Source organism: Hesperophylax consimilis, chromosome 9 (genome assembly GCF_061612785.1).
Source record: "Hesperophylax consimilis isolate HC1 chromosome 9, BYU_Hcon_1.0, whole genome shotgun sequence".
In the NCBI taxonomy this organism is placed as follows: domain Eukaryota; kingdom Metazoa; phylum Arthropoda; class Insecta; order Trichoptera; family Limnephilidae; genus Hesperophylax; species Hesperophylax consimilis.
In genome coordinates this window covers 29,969,479-29,990,707 of record NC_142844.1, presented here as the reverse complement: position 1 = coordinate 29,990,707, position 21,229 = coordinate 29,969,479, and the positions used below count along the sequence as shown (strand labels likewise).

Genomic DNA, 21,229 nt, shown 5'->3' with positions numbered 1-21,229 from the left:
ACATAATAAGAACATGTATTTCAAACGTTGATTGTGTGAATAAAATTATGCCACAAATGAAAACGAAATCAACTGGGTACCGCCTTATATTTCACGAAATTTCATGGTGTTTGTTTAAATAGTATATACATTTTTTTTAAATATGAACGTACAAAAACAAAATTTACGACAACAATGCTCGCTTCTTCAGAGATAACTTAAAACTTATTTTTAAAATCGTATGTTAATTCTGAAGAAGTAAGCATTGCTCACATAACAAGTCGTTTTTTTTTAAAAGAACAAAAGTGATTAAAACTAAGCATGAATCATTTCTAATAAAATTCTAGTGGTACCACAAAATAAATGTGCCGTGTTGAAAAAGTATATTTTTTTCATTCCCAAAATTAAACACATCATTTACCCGACAACATTATACTTACCAAGGAAGATCTTTTTTCAATCGACAACCGGAAGAAATTCGAAGCATTTGTTAAAATTTTGGAATTTGGCAAGAAATACTTTAAAGACACTCTGGTAAAAATAAACTTAAACCTGGAGCCAGTGAAACTATGGCATCGGTTCGTTGTAAAGCTGGAAGTAGTGGGATGGAGGAGGAGAAGGGAAAGAGAAAGTTGGGGAAGTATCTGGCTATTAAGATATGGTCACCAAATACAGCCAAAGTCATTGCAACGTTTCAATTCTGAGGCCCATACTGTGAGTATCTTCCACACTGGTACGTGCCGCAAGTATACTATATATTATTTTAAATGATTAATTGTGAAATAACACAAATTAATCAAATGAATTGTGAAATAACACAAATTAATCAAAGGAGTTAATTGTGAAATAACACAAATTAATCAAACGTGTTAATTGTGAAATAACACAAATTAATCAAATGAGTTAATTGTGAAATAACACAAATTAATCAAATGAGTTAATTGTGAAATAACACAAATTAATCAAACAAAATTTATTTTATCATATATGTCCCTTTTTCATGTAATATTTTATTTATTCTCTAAATTTACACACAATACGCAATTATTAATTATATTACCATGGATACGTGATACTAGTTACGCTAATACTATATTTACCAAACGTACCTATATATTTTTTTTAATTTTAAAACTGCAATGTACTTACTACTACAGCACATTTGGGACCTACATCACTGATTACTGATAAATTACTACAATAATGAACACACCTCTCCCAACTACCAGCAAACGCTTCTATCGAAGAGTTGTATTAATCTGACGTACGGAAAATGTTACGTGCACCTTAAATTTGTAATTGAAACATTAATAATAAAAATACGTTAAATTTACCTTAGAAGTACTTGATGTTTACAGAGATTAAAAAAATATTATGTTGTGTTTACATTTTTCCAAATATCGTGGGGTGTAAAGGAAGTGTTCTCTTCAGAGTTGTGGGAGAAACGATCAACAATGAAAAAAAAAAAAAAAAAATACCTGAAACGAATCGAATTTGTATCAGTGTACAAATATGTAACATTGTTATTTATTCGTGATATGAATTTTCTGACGTTTGAATTTGTAAGCTACTTTCTGAATTCGGAAAACATAATAATCAAATAAATCACTTCGAATGTTGAACATACTTATTTTGATTTTTTGTGTGTGGGTAATTAAGTAATGTGAAATATTTCTGCGTAATGCGTAACATTATCCAAGTTTAATGAATTTACTTTATTACTTTTAAAGCGATAAAGCAGGTATCAACATTATTTTATGAATTAATAATTCTTTATTCCAAATGCGAAAAATCAAGGCAATTTTTTTAAAATATTTTCTTGTTATGTGATTTTTTACCACAACTGTCACTAAACAATAACTGTCCTACTAATTAGATTCTTACACGCCCGTTCAACGGTGGTATGTTAGAGCCGGCCTGCAACTCGGTTTATGACCGTTTTTACAAAACAAACGATATGGTAATAAGTCAAGTTTAATAATAATAATGATTGGATTATTTGTGTAGCGCCGTTTTCTTGAAAAAATCACCTCAAGGGCGCTTAACAACTTTATTTATGCATTTAATCTATTCATATCACTTAGACATATTACCTGTGGCTTATAATTAAGTTTGCTAGCTAGTGATTTATAACTAGTGGCTTATAAGCAGTGGCGGTTTTCTATAAAGTGCGTTTGTGCGGCGAACCCCCATTATAAAGATGAGAAAATAAAACAAACTTGTTTTATAATAATATAAGCACATTATAGATAGCACGCTATTAAAATTTCGCCTTCAAAACCCGCGCCACCGAAAAATACGATACCTATTCCAAGTTTGTGCGAGTTGAAATCCGCGCCAAACTCTTCATACAAAAGAAACTTAGCCGGTACAGACCCTATGACGGTGACATATACAAAACTTGGTCTTTCTTTGCAAAATTAAGACAAAGTGTGTGCGTCGAACACGCGTTATGATATCACGTGACCTCCGAACATTGACGAATGTAACCGAAGAAACCCGAGAACTTCGCGGACTGACCGGCCGACGTTTGACCTTTGAACCCTAGGGATGCAAGTTAAGTGTTATTTTTTATTTTATATTATGGTATTTAACTTTGTAGTCATTTAGTACATATTTTTGTTTCCTTGTTTCTGCATTTCTCCAACCGTTTGTTTATGGCATTTGTAAATCTACTACCTATTGAAGTAGACCGATTTTGATTTCTGTTTTCTATTTTTTTTTAGATAAGTTGTTATATTCCTTAATTATATTTGCGAAAGTTTCGGCAAACGCCCCATGTTTTAAAATATCTATTATACGAGTATATTCTACGAAATTATTCTTCTCGAAAAAACAATAATAATTAGCAACATACATTGAGTGCTATAAAAACATTAAACAATTTAATTCCTACAAAACTTTTCTCATTATCTAATAATTGTGTCTAGTGTAAAGTGATTTAAAAACAATTATATGTAGGTACCCCTCCCACTAACTTTATTTAAGTTGTGTGACTGCTGCCGTATTCGACTATTTGACGAAGGACAACAGTAAGTAAATTTTAATTAGATATGTTTATCTTCTCTTGAATTTCTGAACCCCCTGTTAAAAAGACCACGAACCGCCACTGCTTATAAGTAAGCTTAATGTCTAGTGATTTACAACTAAGAGACAAAACTATTGTCTTAAAACCATACATATTTTAATGACCGAGTGGGTATTACATTATTTTACACAATACCGCTATAATATTTATTTATTTATTAACCCTTTCAGTACCCATGTCCATGATCGTGGACATCGACTTTCATCTTTAGTTATTACGCTATTTGCTAGGTTTTGATCATTACAACAACTTGTCCATGATCATGGACATTAGTAGAGCAGTGTGGTGCTGCCATCATACGGAGTTTCAAGAACTAAAATGATAAACAAGCCATGGAGAAAACAGACCATCCCTTGCCTGGTAAGACACACTACAATATAATTAGTTTTCTTTATTATTTGTAGCAACTAATTTATCCGAGCATTTTTTTTTCATGGAAATTAAATGTTTACGATGGTTCTTAAATGTTTAGTTACGAAGTTCTGTTGAGTTATATGATTACAAGTTACGTTTGAAAAGCGATGTCCATATTCATGGACAAATGCATTTGACGGTTGCGAAGAAATATGGTCAGGGGACCATTGTAACCATTTGTCCATGAACATGGACACTCTGTACAACAATAAACATAACAATTATCAAAAAAGTTTTCAAGCAAAATATTTTTGAAATTATTTCATTAGTCTAGACACCAATTTTCAATTTTTTATGACTTACAAGGTTGTAGTGATCTGCCCTTTCTACTTCAAACTTTTCCATAAGGCTTTGGTTATATATATATCCGGGGAGGGAAGGTCCTCCCTGCCGTCTTTTCTTTATTACACACCCCTTCAAGAGTGTACATCCTAGTTTGTCTACGTGACGTACGACCTTGAACGTACTCATTTCACGTGACGGTTCAGTATAAAAAGGCTTCATCGAACGTTGTGTTGGTTTTTTGTTTCTCGGTTTAGAAACCTAGTTATTTATGTATGTGTGGTATCCCTTGGTTCTTTTGAGATAGAGTGAGTTGAATCCATTACCGCTGTGTTTTAAAACCATTTTATAAACCTTATCTTCTAAGTCGCCTGCTCCCCCCCCCCCACTAGCTACTCGATTCTACCTATCGTAGGGTAATGTGGGTATAATAAAGTGTTAGATTTTATATATGTGATATACATACGATAAATTTATGGTGTTAGTTGTCGGCGCCATCCATGTATATATTTTGGGAGGGGAAGGAGAGGAAAGGAAATGAATTTTTTTTCAAGTTAAGACTGGCTCCTCCGCTTACCAAACAAAACTGATGGATGATAATTCGAACAAGGCAATCGATATCTGCGTGTCTGGATATCACAACCGGCCGGGTCTCCCCTTGTTCCAAATCGGCAACCTTCACGCCAGAATAAAGAAAACCAGGTCTCTTCACCAATTTCAGAATTGCCCCAATCTCAAACACCTCCAGGATAAACTACTTTACTGAGTGTAGAAGGGGAAAACCATAACATCCCTTTATCACGAATCTAGTCGCGAAAATGTGACACGTAAGGTCCTAAGTTACGTGCCACCTCTAGAAAACGTTGTAACTCCCACGTCGTCGGGGATTTACATCCCTTTCTAGGTCAATACATAGGTAACACACGACGATCTTGTCGACATTTTGCCTGCTTATTAACGATAGGTTGTGTGCCTACCCATTCAGCCAATTATCATGTGAGATATATGTAAGGTCTACTCGAAATGCCAAATTTAGGATGAGGACTGTCTGTATTTTAATATTTGGTTCCAGTATTTATTTTATGAGGTTACTAGCATCCTCGTGTATTAGGCATGGGTAACTTCTACTGAATACCTATCCTCTCAGGTAAGGTATAAACGGATAATTGGTTTGATGTTTTGCATTTAATTTAAAGAGGCTGCCTACCTCTCGAAAGATACCTGTTGAGAAAAGTTGTTCGGTTGGTAGTTTTATTTCGGAGATTACCATCTCCCTCTTTCGACTTTAGATTTGTTTTCGTGCATCCCAATTCGTAACTTAGAAAGTCAAACAATAGATGAAAAAGTATTAAATTTGAAAGTCAAATAACAGAAGAAAAGTTTTCATTTTGTTCCGTCTGGTTGCATCCGATCGCTTTCAATTTGGGACGGCATACGCTAGCAAAACTTCCCCTTTGACTGACTGTACTCCGCGCCTCTCGGCCTATATATGAAAAGGTCGTTGACTCGTCTCTCGCTCACAGCTGATTGACGGTTCGCCTAGCACATCCCTGTTAATGATAACATTATTTGGGCGGCAGGTGTCGTAAACTTAGTTCTTGTACCTCGGTTGTATCCGTCTTTTAAAAAGGTCCTCTGAAATTTAATAAATAATATAAAAACTCACCCAGTTAGGCACCTCTCATTCTCAGCGTGAAGCTTACCTGGTTACACTAGATAGCTAAATCACTTTAATTTTCGACCTCCTCCCTACGCTTATAAAAGGGTAATTAAATATTCCTGTAAATAAAATTGTACCTCCCTAATCTGTTAGGATTCGAACCCACAGTTAATAATCTATTTGATTCTCTGGTTTTCGGTCTCCGTGGATAGAATGCCATCTCGCCAAATCAATAACTTAGCCCGATTAAACACTTCCTGCCTTTAAGTACATTCACTCTGTTTTAAAAAGGCAATCAATATTTTTATTATTTTCATGTTTTTAAGACAAGCAATCTAGTTCGAACTGTATACGAAATCACGTTTAAATCAACACAACTTTATAACACAATCGCGATTGCACAACACCTGGCGCCCCTGAGGTGGGTTTTTACAAAACGGCGCTCTACAAATTATCCAATTATTATTATTGTCATTATTATTAATTGTTTTCCCACTGAGTCGAACCACTTTCACTTCACACAAACACCGGATCAATAATCTTTCACTTTAATTCAATATTCCACAATATTCTCTAATACCATTTGAATTCAATAATTAACTGTAATTTCAAACAACACTTCTGATTTGTATCCCTTTCTCGGGGCTGTCAATGCACCCAAGTTCAAAACTCGACTGTCCGTCCCTGCGCCCTGTCCCGTGTGAATGTGTTTACTCCAGGCCTGTCTGTCAGTAAATCTCCCGTCGTTGTCTAAACAAAAAATTTTTTGAGCACGTTCGTTTCGTTTATTTTATGTGAGTGTCCAAAACATCACAGCCTCCCTTTAGTTCTAAGCCCAGCGGGTAATCTCGCTTCCTCGTGTTAGTCGATGGGATTAGAAATAACTATAGGTAATTTACGTTTCTCGAATACCTCTGTATTTATTTTTTATTTTTATTTTAAATTTTATTTTAATTCTTCCAAAATGTTGAGCGCCCCTGTTCTTCGGTTTTTTCTTCGCAACCTACCATCTGTTTATTTTTTGGTTCCCGTGATTATCGGCTTGTTCTACTGGTGAGTTTTTTTCCGCCCTCAGCTTTTTCAAGTGTTTCGTGTCTTTATGGGTAGAAATTCAATATGTCATGTCACACTTGTTTATTTTCGAATTTTAAACTCTGAGTTAATTGTTTAAACAGTGTTGTTTCATCTCAATACGTTATTTGTATTATGTTCGAGTGTTATTTATTTCCATGTTGATTTGTTTTTATTTTGTGTCCTCGGCTGTGATCCGATGGTTTTTTGTCCGTCTGTGTTATTTATGACTTAAACATTCTCTGCCTTTTAGATCTGGAATAAACAATAATTGTTTACAGTTATTCTAATTCTTGTGTTATAATTAATCCGATTTCGATGTTTGTTTATCCTTTGGCTTCGTTGTTTATGAACATTTTTAGATGTTTTTTGTCGTCACAATGAATTCAATGTTTTCCGGGTCTGTCTGTTTATTCTATTTTGCCTTTGAAGTACGATGTCTCTGTTATCATTTTTGACGATAGGTACCATTTCTTTTGCTGTTAGTGTGAATTAATAAGGTTTATGAAATCCATTTTTCCCTCAACAACAGTAATGAACTCAAGCCAGCTTTTAAATCTATCTCTCCTGGTTTGCGGCACCAGATGTAGTGATCTGCCCTTTCTACTTCAAACTTTTCCATAAGGCTTTGGTTATATATATATCCGGGGAGGGAAGGTCCTCCCTGCCGTCTTTTCTTTATTACACACCCCTTCAAGAGTGTACATCCTAGTTTGTCTACGTGACGTACGACCTTGAACGTACTCATTTCACGTGACGGTTCAGTATAAAAAGGCTTCACCGAACGTTGTGTTGGTTTTTTGTTTCTCGGTTTAGAAACCTAGTTATTTATGTATGTGTGGTATCCCTTGGTTCTTTTGAGATAGAGTGAGTTGAATCCATTACCGCTGTGTTTTAAAACCATTTTATAAACCTTATCTTTTAAGTCGCCTGCTCCCCCCCCCCCCCACTAGCTACTCGATTCTACCTATCGTAGGGTAATGTGGGTATAATAAAGTGTTAGATTTTATATATGTGATATACATACGATAAATTTATGGTGTTAGTTGTCGGCGCCATCCATGTATATATTTTGGGAGGGGAAGGAGAGGAAAGGAAATGAATTTTTTTTCAAGTTAAGACTGGCTCCTCCGCTTACCAAACAAAACTGATGGATGATAATTCGAACAAGGCAATCGATATCTGCGTGTCTGGATATCACAACCGGCCGGGTCTCCCCTTGTTCCAAATCGGCAACCTTCACGCCAGAATAAAGAAAACCAGGTCTCTTCACCAATTTCAGAATTGCCCCAATCTCAAACACCTCCAGGATAAACTACTTTACTGAGTGTAGAAGGGGAAAACCATAACATCCCTTTATCACGAATCTAGTCGCGAAAATGTGACACGTAAGGTCCTAAGTTACGTGCCACCTCTAGAAAACGTTGTAACTCCCACGTCGTCGGGGATTTACATCCCTTTCTAGGTCAATACATAGGTAACACACGACGATCTTGTCGACATTTTGCCTGCTTATTAACGATAGGTTGTGTGCCTACCCATTCAGCCAATTATCATGTGAGATATATGTAAGGTCTACTCGAAATGCCAAATTTAGGATGAGGACTGTCTGTATTTTAATATTTGGTTCCAGTATTTATTTTATGAGGTTACTAGCATCCTCGTGTATTAGGCATGGGTAACTTCTACTGAATACCTATCCTCTCAGGTAAGGTATAAACGGATAATTGGTTTGATGTTTTGCATTTAATTTAAAGAGGCTGCCTACCTCTCGAAAGATACCTGTTGAGAAAAGTTGTTCGGTTGGTAGTTTTATTTCGGAGATTACCATCTCCCTCTTTCAACTTTAGATTTGTTTTCGTGCATCCCAATTCGTAACTTAGAAAGTCAAACAATAGATGAAAAAGTATTAAATTTGAAAGTCAAATAACAGAAGAAAAGTTTTCATTTTGTTCCGTCTGGTTGCATCCGATCGCTTTCAATTTGGGACGGCATACGCTAGCAAAACTTCCCCTTTGACTGACTGTACTCCGCGCCTCTCGGCCTATATATGAAAAGGTCGTTGACTCGTCTCTCGCTCACAGCTGATTGACGGTTCGCCTAGCACATCCCTGTTAATGATAACATTATTTGGGCGGCAGGTGTCGTAAACTTAGTTCTTGTACCTCGGTTGTATCCGTCTTTTAAAAAGGTCCTCTGAAATTTAATAAATAATATAAAAACTCACCCAGTTAGGCACCTCTCATTCTCAGCGTGAAGCTTACCTGGTTACACTAGATAGCTAAATCACTTTAATTTTCGACCTCCTCCCTACGCTTATAAAAGGGTAATTAAATATTCCTGTAAATAAAATTGTACCTCCCTAATCTGTTAGGATTCGAACCCACAGTTAATAATCTATTTGATTCTCTGGTTTTCGGTCTCCGTGGATAGAATGCCATCTCGCCAAATCAATAACTTAGCCCGATTAAACACTTCCTGCCTTTAAGTACATTCACTCTGTTTTAAAAAGGCAATCAATATTTTTATTATTTTCATGTTTTTAAGACAAGCAATCTAGTTCGAACTGTATACGAAATCACGTTTAAATCAACACAACTTTATAACACAATCGCGATTGCACAACACCTGGCGCCCCTGAGGTGGGTTTTTACAAAACGGCGCTCTACAAATTATCCAATTATTATTATTGTCATTATTATTAATTGTTTTCCCACTGAGTCGAACCACTTTCACTTCACACAAACACCGGATCAATAATCTTTCACTTTAATTCAATATTCCACAATATTCTCTAATACCATTTGAATTCAATAATTAACTGTAATTTCAAACAACACTTCTGATTTGTATCCCTTTCTCGGGGCTGTCAATGCACCCAAGTTCAAAACTCGACTGTCCGTCCCTGCGCCCTGTCCCGTGTGAATGTGTTTACTCCAGGCCTGTCTGTCAGTAAATCTCCCGTCGTTGTCTAAACAAAAATTTTTTTGAGCACGTTCGTTTCGTTTATTTTATGTGAGTGTCCAAAACATCACAAGGTTCAATATACAAAAGTACCATAATAAAATTTTATACCTTTGTAACCATTTGTCCATGAACATGGACACTCTGTACAACAATAAACATAACAATTATCAAAAAAGTTTTCAAACAAAATATTTTTGAAATTATTTCATTAGTCTAGACACCAATTTTCAATTTTTTATGACTTGTGCCTGAAATTCAGTACTGAAAGGGTTAATTTACGGACAATATGTCCATTAAAACCATAATATTGATACGAATAAGAAAACATAGATTACAGTGAATGGAGAGTACATGTATGTGAAGGGCAAAGACAATGTAAAATAGAAAATGTACATTTAGAAAATAACTACAAGTCAGAGCATCAATAACGATTAAGTTGTGAAAAATACACATTACGTATCGCTTTTTAAAAGTCATTTAGACTTACACCAAAAAATTCAATGCTCTGAGTTGAGTTTACAAGTCTCGACATTCTGGACAAAGAAGAATAGTACCCATAGTTAGTTGAGTGGTGATTGAGGAACAACAATTCATTATTTCGGAGTTTACGGGATGGGGTGTTGAATTGAATGAATTGTAACAGTTCAGGTGAGTCGGTTATACTGTTGATTATTTTAAATATGCAAATTAGATCGGAGTCTTTTCTACGTTTTTCTAAAGAAGATAGGTTTAAAGTTTGTTCAATTTCCTCATATGAGTAATCGCCTCTTTCGAGTCCTAACCTCCAACCAATTCGCCATAGGAAGCGATGTTGGACAGATTCGATGTGACTAATGTGGACAGCATAGAAAGGAGACCAAATGACACTGGCATATTCAAGGTGGGGGCGAACCAACGAACAATAAAGAGTTTTAAGTGTTCTTATATGTTTAAAGTCTGAGGTAATTCTATGAATGAACCCGAGTAGTTTAAGCGATTTATTTACGATGTTATTTATATGATCTCGAAAAGAGAGTTTGCAATCAAGAGTGACCCCAAGGTCCTTGATGGATGTGACAGTTGATAGACAAGCACCATTTAGTTTATACTCAAACTGAATAGGTTTATTGGCTCTGTAATAAGACAAAACTTTCCATTTATCAACATCAAGTTCCAAGTAGTTAATAAATGACTTACAACTCCGGCTTAAACTAGAAATTTAAGACTAACATACATATTTACGTTTACAAACACGGATTGTTATGATTTTTTGGCCAAAAATCTCTGATGTACCAGGCCGTTCAACTCTATAACAAAATCCCGAAGGAAATTGCTGTGATAGAAAATATTAATAAGTTCAAAAATGAATTAAGAAAATATGTCTATCTCAATTATTAATGTTTCTTTTTTGTGACTTTATTGAAATATTTAAAGAAAGATTATGTTTGCCAAACAATGTACATGTATATATGTTTATAAAACTATTAGCACACACGAAGATGTGAGCTAACTTAAGATTAATAAATAAAATGAATAAATAAATATTATCTGTGGTACGGAATAAAAATATTACAAAAATAGTTTACTCATAATAAACGGATATTCAAGGAGAAAAAGTGTGTAGTCAATGAGAAAATCGCCTGGATTGAACAATAAAATACTACTGAAAAAATGCGGTCATTATTCTGGATACGACAAGTTGAAAAGTCTTTAGTTTTGCTCTGAACTCATATGAGAGCTGTAGATCTTTCGCAAATGTGAAAGAGAGTTTGTTCTAAGCTGTTCAGCCTGCTACTGCAAAAGGCCAGACTCCAAAATTGGTATTGGGATTGCGCATAGGTACTGAGAGATTACCAATGGCTATTGAAGATGCCGATCGAAGGGTTGCTCGCCTAATATTAACATTATTTGGAATGCACAGTTCCGACAGGTAGGGTGGCGCCATGTCATGTACGGTTTTGAAAACAGAGTTTGAATTGAATTCTCTCAGGGCACTTAAGCCAATGAAGGTTCTGCAGATGTTGTGAGATGTGGGAATGTTTGGAAACACCGGTTATCAGCCTTGCTGCAGCATTGAAAAGTTTCTCACTGTTCTCACTTTACGCGCCGCATGATATTTATACCACTATTTTTAATAAGACTGTAAATTTTTATAATAATAACCAAATGGAAATACCCATTTTTTTATTGTTTCTGTACAATTGTGACAAACACAAATTACCTTATGACATTTCTTTCCATAAATGAACCACTTTCTCTCGCTACTGGTATTTAGTTCCTGTTGACAGGTTGACGTTTTGGCGTTTGTTATTTTTTACCTATCGCACAATTCTAGACAAAACAACTCCAATTTGAAAATGGCATTTAAAATAATTTTCTGATAAAAATAATATTTTATAGGTAGGTACTTTTTCTGTTGTGTGAATTCTCCAAATAAACACTTGCAATTTTGAAAATGATGACACTCTAATTACAGCAAATCGAAACCATTATAAATACCCTATAATATCAATACCTTGAACTTCTGACATTTCCCATACATTTTGGTGGCAACATGCTTCACTAGCGCCTCCTAGCGGCATGAGTTGTGCGCCTTGGTTTCTTTTTTTATTTATTTAGTGGATTTTATGTGAAATATATATATTCTTTATTTTACGTTGGTAAATTATAGACATCCAAAAAATTACAAAACCTACATACGACCTTATTGCCTTTTTTGCTCATTAGTACATAAAAAATATTAAAGCGGCCATTAACTCTGTCTTTGATGGTTTAGGAAGGTAATAAAATACTTATTTTAATGTAAGAAATTTCTCACTTGCAAATTTCAATTTTTATGTAATCAACATTTTATTTACTAGGATTTAACAAACTCATATTATATTTCACCAAATAATCTCTCAATATTTTTTGTCATCTGAAGAAATGACTTCAGTGTTTTTGTTGTTTGTAATTATTACATCCATAAACTGCGCACACATAACCTTCATTTTGGGACATTATTATCAATATTGATCAAAATACAAATTAGAAAACGCAAAACACTGCCACCAAGTACTAAATATATTCAAATTGAAAGAATTGTCAAAGTCAATATGCTACACTGGCACCTCTAGCGTTCAGAGTTGTTGATATTGCAACTATTTCACCAGAGTTCAACGTATTATTAATATTAGAGGGTATTTGACCACAGTTACACTGAGGTCAACCAAAATTAGTACGTTTAATATTATAGTTCAACATCTATCTTTAATTTTGTATCTATTTTAATTAATAAAGTAGGTTTTTAACGTTTGATAAACGTTTAATTGTGAATACAACATTATTTATGAAAAATAATAAACTCCGCTATAATAAAGACTATTTTCAATGTATATTACCTACTTGGTAGGTTTGTTTCTCGTATTATTTCAAGGAAGTCAAAATTATTTTGAAAATATACAGGTATTACCTACTCACTAAATATGCAAAATAATCACATTTTAAACAAAGTAACGTTTAATTTTATGTATTTCATCAATATGAGAATGTTTTACTATGTCGATTATATTATTTATTTGAAAGCAGCAATTAATGAGACTTTGGTTGGAACGAAAATTTTACGTTAATTGGAAGATATTGAAGTACATTCTTACTTGACGAATATAAGAAGTTCGATATCAAGAGATTTTAATCAAAAAACGACTTATTTTTCCTTGTCTTTTTTTGGAGACCTTTAAGCGCTCAAAGATTTGAAAGGAAGATATGTAAATACGAATGTTAGAGGGAGCGCGCTAATATTCAAAACGATAATAATTAAGCGAAAACGGTGAAAATATTTAATAAAATACGACTCGTTTGATATAGAGCTTTATTTGCATTTAAAGATACACTGTGAATTTTTCATGCCTGTAACATCAAAAATAAGAGAACAAAACGTGTTTTTTTATAATTTTTGGAGCTTAATTCGCGATTTTTTTTGTCGAGGGAATTTCATACAAATCTTTTTTCAATCGACAACCGGAAGAAATTCGAAGCATTTGTTGAAATTTTGGAATTTGGCAAGAAATACTTTAAAGACACTCTGGTAAAAAAAAGCTACCTGGAGCCAGTGAAACTATGGCATCGGTACGTTGTAAAGCTGAAGGTAGTAGGATGGAGGAGTAGAAGGGGAAGAGAAAGTTGGGGAAGTATCTGGCTATTAAGATATGGTCACCAAATACGGCCAAAGTCATTTCAAGCAGCGTTTCAATTCTGAGGCCGATACTGTGAGTATCTTCCACTCTGGAACATGCCGCAAGTATACTTTATGTTATTTTAAATGATTTATTGTGAAATAACACAAATTCACATTTCGAAATTCGAAAATTCGAAATTCACATTTCGGTATGAAAAATGTTTGGATATTATCTTCAAAAATAGCATTTTTTAACTTAAAAACTTAAAAAGTTAACTTGAAACTTGTTAAAATCGGTAGAAATTGGGTATGCGGGGGCTTCAACAAACAATGTATTAAAGGGCTAAAAGCTCGGAAGAACGGTATCTGAACACTGAAACAAACAGAAAAATAAAAAGACAATGCTTCATCGGGGTTGAAATATACAATATCTCTGTTGACATTGTGCAACAAAAAGTATAAATGATATAATCTGTGTATAAAATTTCAAAAGAATTCACAGAGATTCTGCGCAAAGTAAGGACCCGTATATTTTTGGATTATGACAAATCACCATAGAACAGTGGATACAATGTTTGACTGACAACTGGCCTTAACTGGTTAGAATCCCATAGGTGGTACATACCTGGTAAATTCCTTTGTAGACTCACATTGGTAGGCGATGTAGGTACTTGACATCGACAATGTGGATAACCTAAGCAAATAACAGGAACCAAGGCTTTGATTTCGTGTGATTTTTTTTGGCAAAAAAGAACATTTTAAAGTTATTATTTTTGCTAATAGGATATCAATTAGTAGTTCTATAAATATAAAACCTTGCATCGAAAAAAGGATGTTTATAATTTTCTCTATTTAATAATTTAAAACCATAATTTACTCTGAAATTTTTGAAAGCTTTTTTCTTAGCCTCTTAAATACCTTTTATTTTATGTTACATTGTTTTTATTTCAAATAAAGAAATATACAAATTGTACAATAAAACGTCACTTTCTTTTTTTTAAATTTCTTCGGGCAGGTAGGTATTTACTATAATATTGAAAAGTGCAGTCAAAATTATCCACCTAGTCAAAGTTTGCCATCTAGTCCAAAGTAAGGCTTGCTTTAATAATTAAGTGGATGCGGCACATCGGAAACGGAACGTACAAACAAATTTATAGACAAATAAATAGTCAAATGGTCGACTTAAAACAGGATCTCGCTAAGCTCAGTCTATAAAAAAATGCCTGCCTGCGTAGTGACAGTAATCTCCATTAGCTCAGTTGGTAGAGCGGTGCCCCAGCAAGGCAAGTGTCCTGGGTTCGAGTCTTGGATGTGACCGTATCTTTTTCTGATTTTTCTCTTTCAGATTTTTGTTCAGAAATCGCTAATATTGTCTTTAATAATTAAATATTACAATTTGAGGTTTTACTCTTTAAGTTATTAAAAAATATAAATATTCATCCTAGACCTGCAGAAAAGTCAATAGATGTCGCGCATTAAAATTAAAATAAGTTATGTTTATCTAAAGACACTGTCTAGATTGCATTTAGTTCGGGTTGAATCTTGCGATCATACTTAAAGATAGTTGCCAATAAAATGTGCAGCGAGAAAAATAAAGACAATGTTGGTAATTCTTATTCGAAATATGATACAGTTAAATATGACCGAAGGGGATAGGGTCCCATTAGCTCAGTGGTAGAGTGGTGCCCCGGCAAGGCAAGGGTCCTGGGTTCGAGTCCTAGATGTGACCGTATCTTTTTGTGATTTTTTTTTCAATTATATTAGCGAGATGAATTAACTGATTCTTCATACCTTTTCAGCGAGCAGTGGTACTGGATTGTGCGTGATGATTTTAACAAGGCTAATTGGTATCTCAAGTAAAGGTGTTTCGGTAAATTTTAAAGAACCATAGAAAACTTGATTAGTTCAGTTATTAGACGTCGCATCGCCGAGATTAAAAATACTTAATGTTCCTTTGAAATCGACTGCCGCCGCGTTTGTTATGGCGGCCACAGTTAAAAAGATAATTTGTAATTGGTGCAAGGCGCGCCCACTTATCTTGCGTGTTTTAAAGGGGTATCTAAATTACATAATTGTCAATTTGTTTCTATAATAAAGATCAACACATTGAGTAAAGTAACCGATGCTCGATTACCAATACATTTTTTATTATTTCATAATGTCTTTGTTATTCAATCAGTATAATATGCACAGGAAGAAACGATTCTTATTTCATACCCTGGTGTGGATGTATTCATTAGGGAGGCCAACGCCGAATCACCATTGACCCCACACATAGAAAACCCAAATAAGTATATTTTGAACAGCAACAAAAAATTATCTGTTTTCAAACAGCGAAGAACACGGTAAAACATATTTGAAAATTACAAACATAGTGGATGAAGGTTTCATTTGGAATTTTTTAAATACTGCCTTTTATTGCAATTATGATCCTTTTATTGCAATGATGAACCTTTTATTGCAATGATGAATCTTTTATTGCAATGATGAACCTTTTACTGAACTATCTATTTTCACAAAACTTTCAGCTTAATATAACCTTTTATAACCACTTTTTAACCTATCATGGGTTTCACTGTGTGTAAACCAAACCACACGTCGAACGCAGATGGCAGGTATTGTACTATCTCTGAGGGTTAATTGCGTTTGTAACAGAGTTATGAACAATGGTAAGCAGATCATTAAAGGTAAAACTAAGTAGGAAACGACGTAGAGAAAACAAAAAGTTAATTTTAGAAGATAGGTTTATAAATTAATTTATCTTATTCAGATTGGCAATAAATACAACACTGACCTACCGTTATTTAGCGCACTGGCTGGAATTGAACCCAAAATCTCCCTGCTTAAATTAAATTCATAACGCTACGAAACCTCTCGTAATATACAGTACTTCTTATTCCCCTATTAACCCTTTACGCTGCTCTTCTTAACCCGAATATTCCAAGAATTCCATCGTCCACAGATTTCGAATGTTTTCAACCTCCGTGGTTTAGATGTTAAAACTGCTAAATTTAATTAAATTGAATTAAGATTTGATGGTGGCATTTTGATTCATATCAAAGTGAATAAATAACTATGTAATAGAATAAAAAAAAATTGTGGGCGCAATGAGTGTTTGTGATTTTGTAAAATATATCCTGAAATCACGACCTTGTACTTTGTAGACCCCTGAGAAAACAGCTCTTTGGAAGTATTCAAAAAATGTTTCCCTCCATAAATATTATTCGTCTACCCTACCCAACTATTTGGTCCTTGAGGATTTGTCGCGTGGCGTTATCATTTTGTCGCAGGCGAAAGGGAATTTCACCATTGCTAATAATATGTTCATATTGTAGGTACTATAACAATTATAATATAATAGCTTTTGGGAATATGATTTTTTTTTCAGGTAGATATTACTCCTATTGGTGTTTGAAAAATCTATTAAAACTTTGAAATCTTACCTTTTAGAAGTGGCGATCAGTAGATCTAGCAATGTTTTGGTTAAAACCCCAACACTCTTTTCACATAACTCTTCATAGATCCTAAAACTTTAATTTACCAAGATATTCACTCGCGTTGAATGTAATGATGTACACCACATGGATTCTTTATGATACTATAAACAAACCATTAAACTGTCCACACTGCATTATTAATTGTTTGTTATCAATTATTGCAGAATTTTTATTAGGACATTGCTCACACAACATTCTTTGAAAGTCACAATGCGTAACAGTTTTCACATTTAAAACGTACAATTTTCTGAAAAGGAAATGTATTTTGTCGACAATCAATCATGCACTCGAATAAAACTCAAATAATACGCGCTTTTTAAGAAGACAAGTATTATTCCCCTTAGTTTTATTTGATTACTCCCCTTTTTTATGAGGGAATCACTTCATAACACCGATTATCACTCAAAACCTGTTCAAAAATTCTTTTATTAATTAGGCGATCGTTTCGGAAGCACTTTTTAACAGTTCCGCCAATTGGAGCCGTTAATTCGGACTCGATTTTTATTGCAACTCGAAGGTAGGTGTGAGGTTTAGTACCGTCGGGGCGTGACGTGCAGCCGAGGACGGTGCGAGCCGATGACTGAAGAGAGACGCCCCGCGCAGGCGCGCCGCGACGCCCCCCCGGCAGCCACCCTCCGGTCTCCCGACTACCCGACTACCCTCTGGGCTCCCGGCATCCTCGCTGGATGGTAGAGGGAAGCACAGAGTAGCCGAGGGTGGAAGCATAGAGGATAGAGGGGCCATCACCCCCGATCGCAATTAGATTCTGATTGTGATGAAAAAGAATCGCCCCCTCGACTCATCTCCGCAGATATCGATGCCCAATCAATAAGAACGGATGCGGAATTTTGGGGGCCAGTACTAAATGTTTGCAAATATATTTCTAGTGTTATTTATCATATTAATCTTCGTCACCGAAAATTTATTTTCGTTTCACGACATTCGGTCAGCCTTTCCATGAACCAAAACATCACTGCTTTGCATCCTTTTTTCATGGCACAGCAAAGTTTTTCAGAGATTTACCCTACACACCGAAGGTAAAAATGTCATCAAACACACTTATTTTAGTTGTGTTTTTAAATATTGATGATGCTGTATTTCTAAAAATATTTTTTTTCATTTAATCCTATGATTCAGATAACTAATCGCTCGTCGAGGCGACGACGCGCTACTCAGCGAAATTCGAAATCACCTACTTCCCCCCGCTCCCCGACCTTGACTCTTTCATTACCTTCCTAATTTGAGTAAACAGTGCAGCACGTGACGCGATTGCAGCCACACGCATACTAGGACGTGTCCTATGACCATCTCGTCGTCCGCTGGACGAAAGTTTAGTTATAACAACAATTTTTATTTTGAAGGTACGTACATTCATATATTCTTATATTTATTGTCAATGTTGGCGAATCTTCTACAATAGAAGCTGCGGTTTTACCTACGTCAAACGTGCGTAAATTTTGCTACCTGTGGCCATCCAAGGCCCGGAGGATGACCAAACACCGTTGCACCAGATGCAGAGGGGCTATTTGTGGTCCACAAAATGTTGACATGTGTGGTCACTGTGTAGATTGATATTTTGATATTAATTTGTTCATTATAAACCTTACTTTTGTGCCATGTAACAAGTTCCTATCTTCATTAAATATTTTTCATTTATTTCTAGTGTTTTATTGCGTAGTCCACTCGACGAAAGTGTAGTTACAATGAAAAAATTAAAACAGTTTAGTTATCTAGGGTTAATTAATAATTCTATTTTTGAAAATTGTATTTATGTTGTTTTAATTTTCAACAGTGATCATTCGAAATATAAATTTCTGAAGTTTTGCTAATTTTTCAACAAAAAACATCATTATTATATGAAGAAAACCAGGCAAATATTTTCAGCTTCCCAAATCCTACAATTATTATAATATCCCGTGATTTTTAACTACGATGAGTCTGCGCTTGTGTTTTATAAAATGCCTTCAAGTTATTTCAAAGCCATTTAATTACAGTAAAAAAACAGTTTGAAAACAGAAAATCAGTTCAGAAAACAGTTTCATTACCAATAACACCAATGCCGATCGGTAGTCCAGTGGGTGGGAAGCACCATACACGGAAAAAAATAGTATTGGTAATTAATTAAAATTTTCTTCAAATTATTTTTTACCCCGTTAAAAAACGGTATTGCAGGCTTTTAACCAATGAATTAACAGGTTTATTTTTAGTAAATTTCGAGTATATTATCACGATGTCGGAACATGTGTTCGAACAAATCTTTAAAAACAAAAATAAATTCGAAATAAATGAAAACAGAATCAACATTTGAAATAATAATATGTTTTATACTCCCCAAACGAGCACAAAACCAATACACATACTGCAGTTTCATTGGACCTCGTACTTTCAATCTTTTACCGAAAAATATTCAAGTGATTACTAAACTTCCTCAATATTTAAAAGAGTTAAAATTATGGCTTTTCGATACAGCAGTTGAAACTTTTTTTATTTAATTTTTATCAATTTATGTTTCTCATAAAATATTCACCATATATTACACTAAACACTTATAACTTCACTATACACTATTGTAAAAACTTTTTATACAAACCGCTTAGACAAAATGTAATCTTGTTTTTGTTTTATATGCCCACAGTTTGTTTATTTCTAGGCACAATAATATAATAACTTAAATATATTACCCACGCACAGGCTGCGCCTTAGTGGGTTCCCATTATTCGTATTGATTTATATAATATTGTATGTAATTAATGTAAAAATTGAGAAAAATAAATAATTTTAAAAAAAAAAAAAAAAAAAAAAAAAAAAACACCTGTAGTGATCTAGTACATTTCAAAAATGTCCTTGAAATTTAATTGATGAAGATAGAGACAAAGGTTTACGAAAATCTTTCTTATCTTAGTTACAAATCTTCGCAAGTCTCTATCTCAAGATATTTAACCATGATACTTAAACAACGTATTTTAAGTTGTACTTTGATCGTTAAAATTTCATTACTATAATGAATATCAACAAATTTACAATATTACATGTTATACGAATCCTTTACATTTCATTGTTTTATTAAGTCGGTAAGTATTCTATTACAATAAAGTATATTTACAGGGTGACTAAACTAATACCCACGGAGAAAAAATGTATTGCTAATTTATTAAGAATCTCGTCAAATTATTGGTAATCCGGTTAAAAACTGGACTTCAGGAATTACGCTTGAATTAACAGGTTCCACCAACAGGTTGCAAATGCACATATTCCGACATTGGAAGACTTGCATTTGCCTCGATAAGATATAGTGACGAAATGCGAAAATATTCTGATTTCGTGAACACGTATTCCGACATCGTAATTTACTTAAAGTTTATCAGTGAACCTGTTAATTCATCCGTAATTCCTGATATCCGAATATTCACCTTTTAACCAGATTACCAACAATTTGGAGAATTTTTTTACCTTAGCTTCATACAGGAGGCCCTGATAATTCCTTTCAAGGTCAATGTCATCTTTGGGGATCCCGTGTGGAGGTTCTTTTTAGGGAAATGAAGGGGAAGAAGTTCTGAGAAGGAAAAAGGTATTAGGGTTGGGTGGGAATCGGGGGGTCAGTGTGTCCAGGAGTGACGGTTTTATAAATCCATCCCTCCCACTGCGGTGTAAGGATATGTTCTGAGAGTCCTGCTGGAGAGTTCGCAAGGTCTCCCTCAACCTGTCCCTCCCCGATCCGGCCTAACACACATTTGGTGGAAAAACCTCACCCCATAAACCAGGGCACCCCTGATATGTTACCAAACGTGACCACTTGTGGTGACCTCTGGCAGAGGTGTTGGTTATCCAATTAATGGTTCCCGGAGAGGCGATTCTTAATAAATTAGGAATACTAATTTTTCTTTGTGTAATAACTGAGAATTACTGTGAAATACTTATCTATGCATACAAGGATATCGCTGCTATAAATTTTAGAGCTGGTTTTTTTATCGTGTGTACAAATCAATAAGTTTGTTGATCTGTGCAGGTTAAAATTAGGTTTTTATCTGATTTCAAAAATACGTTTTAGATAAACAATAGTAATCCAATAAGTTATTTCGTCAATTATAAAACATTCAGAAAACTGATCAAATAATCAATATATCAAAAACGCACCA

At 34.4% G+C, this 21,229-nt stretch overlaps 1 protein-coding gene across 1 annotated transcript in view; it reads right to left on the bottom strand.

The window, feature by feature from the left end:
• kek2 (leucine-rich repeat, immunoglobulin-like domain-containing kekkon 2 protein) overlaps positions 1 to 17,514 on the bottom strand; it is a 539,018-nt gene extending 521,504 nt beyond the window's left edge. Inside the window, exon 1 of the mRNA XM_089635902.1 lies at positions 17,040 to 17,514. The gene's annotated coding sequence lies outside the window, so the exon portion shown is untranslated. The remainder of the gene's footprint in view (positions 1 to 17,039) is intronic.
• Between the last annotated feature and the right edge of the window lie 3,715 nt (positions 17,515 to 21,229).